Raw genomic sequence first — 10,972 nt, forward strand, 5'->3', positions numbered from 1 at the left:
CAATATTGTGAAATTATGCGCAAAAGGCGCTGTTGACGATATAATTGGGAGAGAGAGGGACCTCTAATTTAGAATTAAGCCTGTTGTAAGTAAACATAACTCAGAAACTGATAATATTAGGCATATTAAAAAAATGTGGTTAGATGAAAAAAGCGGAATTATATTATATTTTTGAAGAAATATGATTTCCAAACAGAGTTTGCTTAATATTTTAAGTGACCTCTCTGAGGTTAAAAATTCATTTTTAATTGCTACATCTATTTTTGTCTAATTTTTGGACCTATGCCCAAGAAAAATATTATGTTAATGTTATTAAGTTTAATAAACTATAGAAAATATTATATTCACTTTGTAAAATTTAATAAACTAGTGTTTGCCATTCCGTCTAAGGAAAATTTACGTATTTGCTTGTAGTTGTTGTAACGGACATTAAATACAAATTTTTAAAATTTTGAAAAATTAGAAAAAAATACAAAGTAATCAATTTGAAATCTTTTAGTATATAATGTTTTGAATTCTAAATCGTTTTCTTTGAATTCTTTGTTCTAAAAAGGCTTTAGAAAAAAGTAAACACGCAAAGCAGTAGAAAAAAAAAGTCAGCGTCAAAAAAAAAAAAAAAAAAATCGGTAGAAATTGGAAAATTAATTTGAATACCAAATAAAGAAAGCATACAACACATCAATCAAAATCAAAACGATGCCGTTTTATCCTTACTTATTTAATTTCATATTCAAATTTACAAATGATAATTTAATAAGAAATAAGCTATACCAAATAACTTTACCGAAATCATTTTTTAATCATTCATTTCGAAATCGTTTAAAAACAAATAACCTGTTTTTTTCTCTTCAAAATTTCCATTAGGAAATAAACATTTCTTATTATCTGCAGGTTAGCAAATCTTACTCATTTGGAATTACTTACAAATTTTTATATTAAGTTTACACAGGGACTCAAGGTTACGGAATGCATATTTATATGAATTTTAATATTATTCAAAAGTTTCCACTTTTTTAATATTATTCAAAAGTTTCCATTTTCACTTTTTTAATTACATAGAATTCTAAACAAAGAATATATTTCTTATGTGGATTTGGATTCAATTTTCAGGTGAATTAGCAAAGCGTTTATATACCATCATTCATCTTTTAACACTTATAATGATCGATAGATGGCGACAGTTGTCTGATTTAAGATGTAACTTCTTGTTAAGGCTTTATTTCATCAATACAATTAAAAATAGAGAGTAGGAAAAGAAAGAGACCAAGCTCGTTTTATACAAAAGGGAAATCAAATTATTTTAATTACTTTTTTATATAGTTTTATGAACTAATAAGAATGTCGAATTTAGCTCTATAAGAGCTTTTAAGCAATTACAATCTGAGATCAATTTTTAAGAAATAAACTATGAAAAACTCGTATAAAAACCTATAATTGTGAATTGTTATCAAAATAATTTATTCAAATATGTCGCATATAAATTTCTTTTTTTAAAAAAAGTAATTTTAAACGAAAAAAAAAAGAAAACAATTACTGCAAATACTTTAAAAAAAATATTATTATATAAATGTTCTAATACGAATTTTGTAAGAGATGTGAGCTTGTAAATCAATCAATCAAGTGAAAAAAATAAAAAAATATATGGATTTGCTAGTAAATTTAAAAATTTAAACCAAATCTTAGGAATAAAGCTCTGAAGTTTAAATATTGCTTGCTTTTAATTTTAATAAGTTCCTATAAAAAGTCATAAATAAGATGAAAAAACTAAGGTAAATAATCTTGAAAATGACGCAACTAATAAATAAATGTATAAAATAATAATTAAAACGAAAAAATCCTGATATTTAAAAGAATTTTGGAAAATCAAACTCTTCCAATTGCCTACTTTACTCATTTGATAATCAGGCCGAAAAGGAAGGTAATAAAATTCATGGGACTTATTGTTTGTGATTGATTTTTACTATCGCTAGGATAAAAGATTTAAAAGAGACTCGTAGTGCGCTTTCAAGACATCGTAGCATTCTGTAGATTTTATTTCTATATCTTTTTTTTTTAGTTTTAAAATTTGTTTTTAATTACATAAATGGGAAAATACACACATAAAACATTCAATTGTGCATTAATCCTTATCGGTGAAATGACGAGTATAGCTCGTCATTGGTTTTTCGTGCCATATAGCACAATCACGAGTTATATTCGTCATGCGACTGAAGTTACCGTTGAATATAGTAATAAATTTGGTTTGAAATTTCTAATGTACTGAATCTGGCAGCACTTTTATTACTTATATTGATATCTTAGATCATATCACATATTGTTTACCGTTAGACTGTCCTGGTAGAAGTTATGGCCAAATTGCTGTTAGTCAGTGGATTTTACTCTAATAAATATTTAGTGTGAGCATCGGTCTTACTAAAGAAAACCCATGTTGTGAAATAAACCTCATAATGAATAAAGTGATGGTATGTAATAGGATTAATACTATAATATAATATTATTATATTTCATCGTATTTGAATAGTAGTAACATTAATTTGGTGAAAGCTTTTAATCGAAAACCTTTAAATCTTAAAATTTAATTTACATGAATATTTTTAAATTTTATATTCGCTTTATTTTGAGCATGTTAATACCTTACTGAGAGAAATAAATCCATTTTTAATACCTTAACTGCTTATTTCACTGTGATATATACAGTTGCACTTGAATAAATTGACTTGAAAAATACGTAGCAAAATTTCGATGAATTTATACCAAAATTATTTTCAAAAAATTGTGTCTGAAAAGGAGGGCAGAAAGAGAAAACAACAATTTTTAATTAAATTTTTTTTAAAATATTTCCTCAATTTTTTTAAAACTATTTTCACAGTTTTTTTTTCATTTTTAATATTTTTACAGATTTAATAAATGATTTAAAATTAACAAATAAACTATTAGTGTATTTAATAAATTGAAAAATAATAATTTTTAATAATTTCAATTGTAAATTTATTTAAAAATCGGTAAAAACACTTTCCACGCCGCCAAATGAGTAAGGCTCCAGTTTTTTTCCCCCACGCTAATAATCGGTCGATTATTTCAAACGATTCTGTTTATTTTCTTAGTTTTTGATGGATTTAAAATTAATCGAACTTTCAGATTCATTCTGAAGTACTTTTGAATTAAAATAAAACAGAATAAAGGAAATTAAAAATTTCTAATCTGCGTAGCGTTACCCCAACTGGCGTAGAAAATTCACGCATTTGCGTTACCATAACTGACATCGAAAATTCACGCATGCGCATTCAGTTACGATTGTTGACAACTATTTTCAACGGATGCGGACTTGATTTAAATCATTTTTAGGTTAGTTTTATGCTTTTGTAATTAAATTGTATTTATGTTAGTCATATATTTTTTATATATTCCTATAGTTTTAAGTACATCGTTTTTTTAAGTAGTGTTTTTAACCTGTTTTCGACCGATTATTTTAAACGATCCTCTTTATTTTCTTAGTGTCTGATGCATTTAAAATCAAACACTGTTAATTAATCGACCTACTCATGATGATCTGAGAAAATTTTGTGGACAAATTCTTGAGATATTACATAAATTAAGAAATATATTCTTTAGTGCCATAAGGTTTAAATACTCAGTGACTCTGTTTTCAGTAATCATATTATTAAAAAAAAAATGCTTTGTTTCAATAAAAAATATTATTATATTAATTGCAGATTAATCATTTCCACGTTCATTTAAAGCATAAATTCTACGGAAGCTAACAGAAAATTAGAGAGATACATATTTCTTTATGACTGAAGGCCTTTATAATATTATGAGTGAATTATATGACTATCAAAATTTGAAATTTTGAAATATTTTAATGAAGAAGCTATTAAAGTAGGAATTACATAAAATATTTAATTATTAAAATTAAAATGGGCATTAAGATTTGCGAACCGGCTGGTCGCCAAGGGCTGCTGTATTTAATAAAATCATCTTGCCTTTTACTATGCTCGCAATAAACAGGCTCAAATAAGATTCTGTTTTATGTAAAAAAGTTTATAGGGATACCGAAATTTGGATTAAAATATAAAAACGAAACTTTAATAAATGGCAAAATAAATCAAATCTGACTTTGAAAAGTGTTTCGGTAAAATACACTAAGAGATACAATTTATTTATTCTGCCAATATTGTTTAAATATATTATAGTTTTATTCAATGATACAACAATTTTCCTTTTTTCAAAAAATAAATGCTTCTCTTCCAGAATTTTGCAACAAACTCTGCATTCGGCCATGACAATGAGAATCAAATTCTTGGTGTTTTAGTAAAAGATCCAAATCATTAATTATTGCATGTTTTACAATAAAAACATATTTTTTTAAGATTTGAGAATAGTTTTAATTGATATATTTTATTTTAAATGCACAGATATCATCTTAGAAATATATAAAAATTCACCTTTGTATATGCTTTAATTTAACTTTATCTATTTCATTTTTGTAAACATAAAACAATGTAATTATATTTTCACTCACTTACTGATGTGCTAGAGTTTTATTTATTATTTATTTTTTTCAATTTTTAAAAAAAATAATTTTTGCACATTTTGAATATGTATCAATGATATGCATTTTCTATAATTTTAGAATTATCAATAAACCGAGTAAATTTTTAATTCAATTTTGGTTCCACGCTTGTGGCGCCACCTGTTAAGTATTTTGAGATTCCTTGAATTTTATAATAAAGAATTATAAATCAAAGAATTAAAGCAGATTATAAAATTAAAAAAAATATATATTATATTAATAAAAATGTACTTTTAAAAACCGTTTTCATCAAATTTAGCTTAGATACATATTTGGACTTCTAGTTTTTGTTGATATGAATCAACCAAATTAAGAGGTTTATCGGTATTTTAAGAGATTGTTTTTATTCTGCCTTTAAGATTTGCTGATTCTGTAGCTTTTACATCATTCTTAAATATCAGAACCATAATATTTTTCTTCGGAAAGGGCGAAAAGACAACTTTCTATTCATTTTTTGTTACTCACCCATTTTTTAAAATTTTGATAATTTTATAATATTATACTAGCAATACTCGTGTAGTTCTGTTCTTTTGTAATGGATTTGAATGAAATAAAACAAAACCCTCAATAACATAAATTTAAAATAACATATCATGAAAAAAAAATTAAAACAAAAAAATAATGTAGATATTTCAAGTTTATTTTTCACAAGTTTCAACGAAACCGCATGCTGAACTACAAATGATGGAAATCAAATCAATTCCCAAACATTAAAAACGGGCTAGAGTGGGAGAGAGTGAGAGAGAGAGTGTGAGAGAGAGAGATTGTTTCAAATGATGGTATTAGAATTAAAAATGTGTAAAAATTAATCTTTTTCATTCTTGAAACCTTTATTCGTATTTGGCTCCTTGGAAAGTCGGTGAAAAAGTAAAACTTTCCTCAGAGAATCCTTTGGGAAAATATTTAGACAAACAAAGCGATAAATTTAAAATTAATGAAAAAAAGGTATTTCGAGATTTTTAATTGGAGAATAAATCCTGAGTTATTACCTTAAAAAAACGTGGAAAAGAGAAGCAAATTAGAATGTCGGATGCAAGTATTTTAGCTTTGTTCTTGAAAAACGTTAGGAAAAACTGAATAAATTAAATTTTTTTTTCAAAATAAAATTGTGTCAGACGTTCAAAAATACCTTAGAAGGACAATCATTTGTCCTATCCGACTGTAACTCGATTTATTTTATAGGTCTTTAGAAAAGATTCTACGGAAAATAATACGATAAATTATCTAAAATAGCACAAAATGTTAAATAAAAGATTTTCTGCGTGAAATTTTAAAATTCAGACTCTGAAATGTATTAAACAGCATTTCCGATTGCCTGTGGGTCAATTTTTATTGCTGTATATTTGATATGTTTGTTTTTACTAAACTGCACTCCAAATACTAAAAATTTATAAATGGAATAGGACTTTTAATATATAAATTTATCTTTCTTTATTATTTTCATTCTTATTTATCCTTTTAATTTATATATTTAAAAGTTCATTTATCTTGTCTTGAAGTATTCAAAAATACTATATTATATAATTTATGCCCCCTTCCCTCGTTTTCATTCGATATCCCCCATATTGTTCGATACTGTACTCGATGTTCGTCAGTTCCAGTTAGCAAGTTTTTAAACTCCTCCACTGGCCATTTGTCCAATGCTGGAAGCTTCATCTTTCCATAATGAGAACATACATTTTCCGATTGGCCTACTTCTGACTCCAATACTCAAAGCCCTACAATGAGAACATTCTTTGCTTATATCTGCAGTATCTAAATATCGAATCAATTTTCCACATTTTGCCGCCAACTTAGCTTTTCCTTTCAAATTGTCAGATTCTCGGCTCTTTCTTCGCCTTTTTTCTTCATCTGATATTACTGGACGCCCCTTTACTATTTTTAAAAAATCAATGCAGACTTAACACGCACATTGCTTAGATATTCAGATGACTGCTAGCTAAGAGACGAAAAATATCCGTTACTCGAAAACGGTAAATAAACTGGAAAATTATTCGTTAGAGTTACCACAAATGGTATGTCTAAAAGTAGAATTAACAAATAATGAAACTCATTTGCTGTTAATCAAAGCTTTCCTTTTTCTTTCTTGTCACCATTTTATCGTCAAGTGCAATATAAATACTTACTATGACGTAATAAAAATTTTCATTAAATATTTCAGACAATACTGGCTAAACAAACCTCAAACGTCAGGAGTCATTATCTACCAATCACAAAGCGAATAAACGCACCATGTTTATATATATATATATATATATATATATAGAGAGAGAGAGAGAGAGAGAGAGATTTTGTAATTTGTGTAAATATAAAAAATTGCACTCTGAAAAATTTTAATATAGTATTGCGAGGTATAATTGAAGTACTGGGCCAGTGTGCTCTTGGAACTGGGTTACTAATCCATCTTGCATTTATTTAATTGCTGAGATAACCTTTGTTTATAAGTATCGGAGGTATAAGATGATATAATGTATATAAGTGCGATAAACTAATGCACGAGCACTTCTTTTTATATCAGTAGAATACACACTCAAAAAAAATATTTTAAGCCTAACTATTTGAAAACATATGCATCGAAAACATCCAAAAATGTTCGAACAGTCTCTGTAGAATAGAAATCTCCCTAGTTTAGACTCCTCACGCATATTTTGTGCTCCGTACAACCTAAGTGCCAAGTCATTAGCTCTTAAGTAAAAGCTCTCAAATATTTCATACCCTATTTACCTATTTAAAGCAGCACCTACCTGCTTTCTCCCGTCTTTAATGACAGACGATTCTCATTTCCTCCACCCTCGGCGACCCCCCACGGGATGATTTCCTGTCCCCACCCCGGTGATGAAGTAATAAGTCGCTCATTAGAGCCTGGGATCCTTCACACTTAATTGGAACCCCTGAGCGGAATTTTTGTTAATCAGGGCGTCCCACACACCTTTTCTCGAACGCCCACTTCCGAAGCATCGGGGCGTCCTGGGGGTGAGAAAACCCCGGGCGCCTCTGTCGCTTCCTGAATATTTATGGAGGAAGGAATGCCACAGGAAGGAGAAAGAAAGAGTTCTGGAGGTAAGAGAAGTTTCTAAAAGAAGGCTTCCTGTCACAGAACTATGGAAGATTTATGGAAACTTCACTTTGAATAGAGAAAACCATTTTCACATTACACATTTTGTTATTATTTTGTTGATATTGTTGATCATTTAATCTTACATTATTCCACAAAAACATTAAATTATAATTAATACTTAATAATTAGTATTATTATTTACTTATTGGTATACGAAGAAATATACATACTATTTGGTATACGAAATTAAGAAGCTTTCGAAAAAAATTATAGTCGAGTCTCTGCTAAACAAATCTCATAGTACTACTTAAAAACTTCGTTAAAAAAATAAAAAAAAGGTTGAACAGAAATTTATGAATTAATTTATAGAAATGAAGCGAAGAATGAAAAATCGAAACTATTCAATGCACTTTATTGAATTTAAAATATGTCCAAAATTGTGAAAAAGGAAAAGGTTTGCAATTTTGTGCTATATATATTAGAGAGATTTATAATAATGAAAAATACATTTTTTTTAAAGTTTAAAACACACCATCAGCATTATTTTATTGAAATTTCAACCCTTCTGCTACTACATTCATTAGCATTAACATTTCTGTCGATAATTTTCTTAATAATCTCTTCGTTATCATCTTCATTATTCCCTGTTATATCTTCATTACATTTTGCAGTACTTCCCAATATGTCATTTAACATGTAAATGTTTTCACAATAATATTGTCTTCATTAACCTTTTGAAAGCCGGCGTCCTGGCATAGGGGTAGCATGTCTTCCCCGTGATCTGGGCGTCCCGGGTTCGAATCACGGTTCGGGCATGGTTGTTCTTCATCTATGTTCTACCTGTGAGGTGTGTGAATGTGCCCCCCCCCTGTAAAAAGGGGCTGTGCAGGCGAATGTGTGTGAGTTTCATGAGCTAGAAGTCAGACTTCTGCCCTCGGGTGCTCAGAGGTCTTTACCCTCAAAAGCTACTGCAACACCTTTCCGTGGTAACGCGGACACGACATCATCATCAACGTATTGAAAATTAAATAGCTCTATATCTTCTTCAATAACAAGTATGTCTTTGAGACGCTGCCATTTTTCACAGTAGCCGATTTCATTGATTTTGTTGGGAATATAATTTATGATAAAATCTTGAAATGCTTTTAAAAAAATGACCTGAAGTATTTCGATGCATAGAAATGATCTTTCTTAACATGGAGAATAAATACATGCAAATGTCGTTCAAAGTCATTGAGGAGTAACAGAGAGAATGAAGTTTCGCTTTAGTCATAACTGGTTTATTATAACATTTTAATGGTCAATTAAAAAAAAATGTTTATTTACATCTACAGTTTCGATCAGGGAAATGAATCCAATGCGTTTCATACTGCTGTAGAAAATCACTACTGTTTTCTAAATCTAGAATCAATCTATCATGGAACGGCCATAATACGCATACACTTCCAGAAAAATTACCGAAATTTTAAAGTGGCCGGATGATATCTTAACCAACATCCTTCCCCTTCAAAGTTCTACGCCAGCAGGAAGGTATCCGATCCACAGTATATTTAATGTGTATTGAGAATCCATACATGGTGGATCTTTGGCAACTCTGATTTCGCAATCAATTCTGATACCAATCCAAAGAAACCATATATATTTATTGAGACATCCTTAAGATGTCTGCTGTTTTATGCTTTAGATGCATAGAAGCCGATCTTTAAATCAACAAAGGAAAAATCGTTCCCCAAAAGTCTCTATTATCGAAAGCCTATAAAAATTCCTCGCCAACGTCAATTGTATGACAACAGCCATGACGCATCCTGAAATCTTGCCGAAATTTTGAACCTGGTCGTATGATACCTTAGTCGGTATCGTTCAAAGTTCTACGCCAGCAATAAAGCATGCGATGTGTATCGAGAATCCAAATATGATATATCTAAAGTGACTTTCTGATCTAATAATTCTAATAACAGGCTACAGAGATCATATATGTTTATCGAGGCATCCAACGTATGTCTGATGTTTTATGCTTCAAATGCATAGATACCTATCTTTAAACCTAGAAAGGAATTTCCCCAAAGTTTCGGTTATTGAAAGTTAAATTAGCTTGTAAAAACTCCTTGTTGACCTCAATTACCACGACACATCCAGAAATGGTGTTGAAATTTTGAATCTGGTCAGATGATACCTTAATCGACATCCATCCCTTTCAAAGTTCTAATTGCAACAGGAAAGCATACAATCTACAATATATTTAATGCATATAGAGAATCCATACATGGTGGATCTATGGAGACTCTCTGATCTCGAAACTAACTCTGATTCCAGGCTACAGAGACCATATATGTTTATTGATACATCCTACATATGTCTGCTGTTTTATGCTTCAGATGCATAGGTTGCAATCTTTAAACCTAGAAAGGAGAATTCGTTCCCCCAAAGTCCCGGTTATTGGACGCCAAATTAGCTTGTAAAAACTCCTCGCCGACGTCAATTGTATGTCAATAGCCATGATATATATATACACCTTCAGAAAGTTAACTCGGTTATACGGGCGCATAATAAAAGACCTATCACAATACCATTCAGTCGAACACGGCGTTTCCTTTTCGAATATTCTTTTTTTTATAGACAAGGTGGGTTCTCTATGAATGAATCTGGAAGTCTATAATATTCCCATCAGGCATACGAGGGAAAACACGAATGGGGAACCGAGCTTTTGTTCAGTCTGAATATCGAGGGAGGTGACGGCATTGTTGGTTACTGCCAAAAGGCGAATATTTGGTCGCCATTGAAGACCGCAGAAAAGCATTTACACACGAATCGCATGTAAAAACATATGTTGTTGCTTTACACGACACGGGTTGAGGAGTTTCTCAAGGAGTGCTTTTGTAAGCTGTGAACACATTTCCATATCTTTGATAGAATTGATTTGTTAGTGTGTAGTATCAAGTGTTCCGTTGAAGCGGAAGAATATATTTAAAAAATAAACTCTGAAGCTTCTGTGATTTGAACTATTTGTGTAACATTTAAAAATTCTTATAAAGTGAAATTTCTAGTTCTTTAAATAAATATTGATGGCATTTAGTATTGTTACGTAGTAAATAAGGAAAAATGAAACTCCTAGAAAAAGATTTACATGTGAATTGTGTATACAGATATGTATTATTGTTTTATTCGAGGAGCAGAGTTAATTTTTGAAAGAGTGAAGACGACATTTCTATATCTTTAAAGAAATTGATTTATTAATCTAAGTTACGAAATCGTCTGTCAGTGGTCGACCTTTTGTCTGAAAAAAAAAAGTTACTTACTTTAAATTGCATTTACGTTAATTGGTTATGTAGCACTTCCGATTC

Source organism: Argiope bruennichi, chromosome 10 (assembly GCF_947563725.1).
Source record: "Argiope bruennichi chromosome 10, qqArgBrue1.1, whole genome shotgun sequence".
NCBI lineage: Eukaryota > Metazoa > Arthropoda > Arachnida > Araneae > Araneidae > Argiope > Argiope bruennichi.